Source organism: Benincasa hispida, chromosome 1 (genome assembly GCF_027475165.1).
Source record: "Benincasa hispida cultivar pf3 chromosome 1, pf3_genome.v1.1, whole genome shotgun sequence".
Lineage (NCBI taxonomy): Eukaryota > Viridiplantae > Streptophyta > Magnoliopsida > Cucurbitales > Cucurbitaceae > Benincasa > Benincasa hispida.
This window is the reverse complement of record NC_143478.1, coordinates 712372-717327: the sequence shown is the minus strand read 5'-3', so window position 1 is coordinate 717327 and position 4956 is coordinate 712372. Positions and strand designations below refer to the sequence as shown.

Below are 4956 nucleotides of genomic sequence, written 5' to 3'. Positions count from 1 at the left end.
GGATTCCGAAGGGTAACTAGCTACACATACCATCTCTCCCTACTCATTGTATTTGTAATATAAGGTTTGAAACGATTGGATGTTCAACAGGGTATTATTATCTATGTGATGTCGGATACCCAAATGCGGAGGGTTTTTTGGCTCCATATAGAGGCAAAATATATCCTCATTCAGAGTGGCGTGGAAGAGGTAATTGTAATGGCGTGGAAGAGGTAATTGTAAGGATATGAGTGGAGTGTTATGTTGTGTTATGTTTTGTATCGCTTATGCACACTACTGATGATAAAAATGATTCAAGTTCATGTTGCCATAAACTTGTAACTGAAATGTATATTTCCTTATTATGCATGCACTGTGATGATCTATATTGTGCTCAGGTGCTTTGCGATAAAGACAATTTTATGCGATACTACGTCTAAATATATACGTTGATAGTGATATGCTCGTAGTATGCGATGAAGTAGTGCGTGTCACAAGTTTCCTTGTGCTGAAACCAAGTATAATTCCAACGCAAGTTTCTCAGAATGATCCGAGGTCGAACACGGGGATTGTTGTCGTTAATGCGATACTTATGTGATACATGCGACCAATTTTAATAATGAATAAATAATGTTGGTTTGTACAGAAATATAAATTGCGATGAAGTAAAAATGTGTTGATAAAGTAAAATCCTAAGTTACTATGATACACGATACAAGATACATGATTCATGGTACTGAGGTCGAGAATTGACTGTGAAGTTGTACAAATGAATCGATGTATGCGATGGAAAGTCTTATGAATGAAGCAGAAAGAGAAAAAGTAAAGAGTAAAAACATCGCAAGTTTGTCAATTGCATTAATGATGCAACTAAGGTTCCGCTTTCCCTTAGCATACACCTCTCGATGATCGGCCACGTTCCCATATCTCTATGATGAAATAAGGATGAACGTGATGAATGCAAGGTTGTTTCCATCTCTGGAAATACTTATCGCTTTAGTTAACGCATTCTTCCAACCTTTTCTCGATAGGAAGAATAACATCTTTACTTATGCTCTCACAGGTGAAGATGCCATCGAGCATGCTTTAGCTAAACTTAATTAATTCCTTAACACAACTAATTCTAAAATTAAGCGTTTATTACATGTTGTAAAATTAATCTTTTCTATTTACCTTAGAGATTAAGAACACATCATGGAGAAAATGGATTATGAATATATGGAAAGAGACAGAGAGATGATAATGGTGACGATGATAACATTTAATTCTAAAATTAAGCGTTTATTACATGTTGTGAATAAAGAATTACAGAAGATGAACACATAAGATAAAATAGAGGATAGAAACAAATACGGAAAGAGTGTCAACGTCTTGACACAGATCCCGATCGGAGATTTGTGCTTGCCGGCGTGTGGATGTGGTAGAGAGGAAAGCTTCCCTCTCAGTCTTGCTTTCCCGGTAGAATTGACTTTTGCACAGAGCTTCAACTACGAGAATCGAAAGAATTCTCTGCTTGGAGACTCACCTCTCGGCCTTGTCTCGCCGCTCTCTCGAATCTACTCTGGACAGTCGCTTCAGACCAACCTCTCTTTCAGAGTCAGTATATGCACATCTCTATGTATCCATGTATATTTGTATGTACCAGTATCTCGTTTCAGTGAATTTAAAGAAGCTATTTATAGGCAAGATCTTGGCTCTTTGAATTTGTGGTCCCCACTATATAGTTATGGTAGTTCCTGAAATGGCAGAATGGAAAATTCCTTCTATTACGTAATCAATCCATCAGAAATGCACAACTAAAAACTGTACACTTGTCAGAATCCTCTGAAAATGCGTTGCTCTTCACATATTCGATCAATCACCGCATGCGGTGTTGTTTTTTTTATTATCGCATGCGGTTGAAATTGCGTTGATCGCTAAGCTCAAGATCGATTGTCGCATGTGCCATCATTGCGTCGATCATCTTTTCATTTTTGATTGATGGGCGCAATGCGACGTAGATGCGTTGTTTATTTTGTCTTTGAGCCATGAACGCCTGCGATGACTTATTTCCTGTAAACAGAAACTGAAACATTATATTCTACCATCGCAATGGTGTTAGTAGGTGTATTTACGACATTTCATATTTTTCGTATTTTTTAGCCAATTTGTATACTATCAGCGCAACTTTCCTTTCTTTTTGTCGCAATATCTAAATTAAATAGTATAAATAACTTGTATTTCTACAAGTTATCAGTAATGCACCAACAACTCCATGAAATTTTTAATATGAAGCATTCTTCTGCACGGAATGTCATCGAGAGAACGTTCAGGTTGTTGAAGGGTAGATGGGCAATCTTGCGAGGAAAATCATACTACCCCGTGCAAATCCAATGTTGAACCATCATGGCGTGTTGCCTTCTGCACAATCTTATCAATAAGTAGATGACTAACATTGAATTGACTGAGGATTTGGATGAGGTGGATTCAAGCTTTGCTACAACTGGGGGGATGAGATAAATTATATTGAGAGTCCAAATGAATTGAGCCAATGGAGGGATGAACCGGCGCAACAAATTTTTACTTAATGGGAGTTGCGTAGCATGTAGTGCCTTTATGAATGATTTCATTCGGAACTCTCTCATTATGTTTACTATATTTTGTGCTTAACTTTATCCATGAACCCCCTCATTAGCTATGCTACAACTACTTGTCATTTATTGTTTAGTTGTATTAAAATATGTACGCGTATACACTAGAATGTCAAGTTCCCTAAAAGCCCTAAAGCACATTTGGACTAAAGAGAAAAAAGCGAAGTTGGTCGAGTGCTTAGTGGCGTTGGTCGCATCTGGTGGATGGAGAACAGACAATGGTACGTTTCGATCTGGCTACTTGGCATAACTACAACGTTTGATGGCTGAAAATTTGATCAGCTGTAATATCCAAGGATCATCAACTATAGATTGTCGAGTCAAATCCCTAAAAAAAAACTTACCAAGCGATCGCAGAAATGAGGGGACCGACTTGTAGTGGATTTGGCTGGAATGAGGAATTCCAATGCATCACTGCAGAGTGGAAATTATTTGATGGATGGGTGAAGGTATAATTTTGTCTAAATTGATTTACGAATATTGGTAACAAAATCATAACATCCACCTCACCCTTCATGCAGAGTCATCCTGCAGCAAATGGGCTTCTACACAAGTCGTTCCCATACTATGATGATCTAGCCTACATCTTTGGCAAGGATTGGGCTACGGGAGGACGATCAGAGACCTTTATGGACGTCGGGTATAATGTGCCAAACTATATGAATGATGAAGTTCCTATTCATGAATCATATGATCTAAACATCCCCACAATGTCTAGTCAGGGAATGGACATGTCATAAGATGACATGCATGGAACACGTACCGGTCGAAGCACTAAAGGAGGAAATTCTTCGAGAGGAAGTAAGAGGGAGCAAAGTGGGAATCAATATGAAATGGCAGAGATTGTTAGGAATGCGATGGAGTTTGAAAATGACCAATTGAAAGCGATTACAAAATGGCAGAAAGAGAAGCGTGCAACTGAAGTCAAACTACGTGCAGAAGTCATAAACAACCTTCAAGATATTTCTGAATTGCATAACCGACAGAGGGTAAAGCTTATGCAAATCATATTCTGCAATGTGCAAGATACAGAGTGCTTCTTATCCGTTCCCACAGTTCTGAAGTTGGACTATTGCAACCTCCTCCTTGAAGAGAATGTTTGATCAACCCATGTTTTGGACTATTTTTCAATAATGAACAATGATTAATTTGTTTCAATTATGCATTTAAGTTTGTAGTACATTTGGTACCTAAAAAAAAGGGTCATATTTTAATCATACAATCATGAGTTAGTTATTTTGTCTTAGAGATGCTTGTACCTAAAAAGAAAAAGAGCTTTATATATGAAACACATGAATTGCATCCAAAAGTAATGCATTTTTTCCCTTTTTTGGCCATGTTAACCAAGGTATCTCTCAAAATGACAAAAAAAAAATCGTTGTTAGCTTTTAATATAAATCACAATGAAATTAATTTTGTATAAATTGGTGGAACATATAGTCTTAACTATATTTTCAAAATATGATATTTCATATGCATAATTATTAGTATTATAAAATATGGTAGTATAAAAAGTTACACGTGGTCTAAAATAATCTATATTCAAATTATAGACTGTTATAATTTAGACTATAATATCTTGCACTCCAAACACAGACTATTATAAGGCAGAATACAATACTCTGCACCCCAAACATGGACTATTATCAGACAGAATACAATACTCTACATCCCAAACACAAACTATTATAAACTAGACTATAATAGTCTGCACCCCAAACACATACAATAAAAACAGACAGTTTATTATAACCCACAGACTATAATAACCTATTTTGTGCCCTAAATGCCCCCCTAGAGAGATTGAGAGGGTTTGAGAGAGTTTGAAAACAAAAGCAATTTTTGCTCTGAAAAACTCATAAAATTGGATTGCATGGTCTTCAAAATTATGAATAGTGAAGTATTTAACTAGTTCTAGCATGCAGACACTCATACATTCAGCTAATTGACACCTCAGTTAGCACTAAGTGAGTGGCAAGGTGTCAAAATGTGGAAAAATCCACTAAAAACTCAATGTTGGTTTTTTCCACTCAACTCAATTTTTTTCCAAATTCAATTCAATTTTTTCAACGTAATTAAATTAAAATTAAATTTCCTAAATTGAAATTGGTTTAATTTAAATAATTAATTAAACAAATTTAATTAATTAAATAAATAATAATTTAATATAAAGTATTAAATTAATAAAACATCTAATTTAAACATGAATCCCTATTCATGTCATCAATATTTAAATATTAAAAACTCTCTAATTACATTTAATTTCGATAAATTTAAACGTTAATTATATCGAATATAATTATCCAAACTCTAAAATTGAAATTAAACATTTCAAATTCCAAACCCT

General features: G+C 35.3%; 1 pseudogene; it reads left to right on the top strand.

The window, feature by feature from the left end:
- The first annotated feature begins 2718 nt into the window (after positions 1 to 2718).
- On the top strand, positions 2719 to 3712 carry LOC150038156 (uncharacterized; annotated as a pseudogene).
- Positions 3713 to 4956: the final 1244 nt, after the last annotated feature.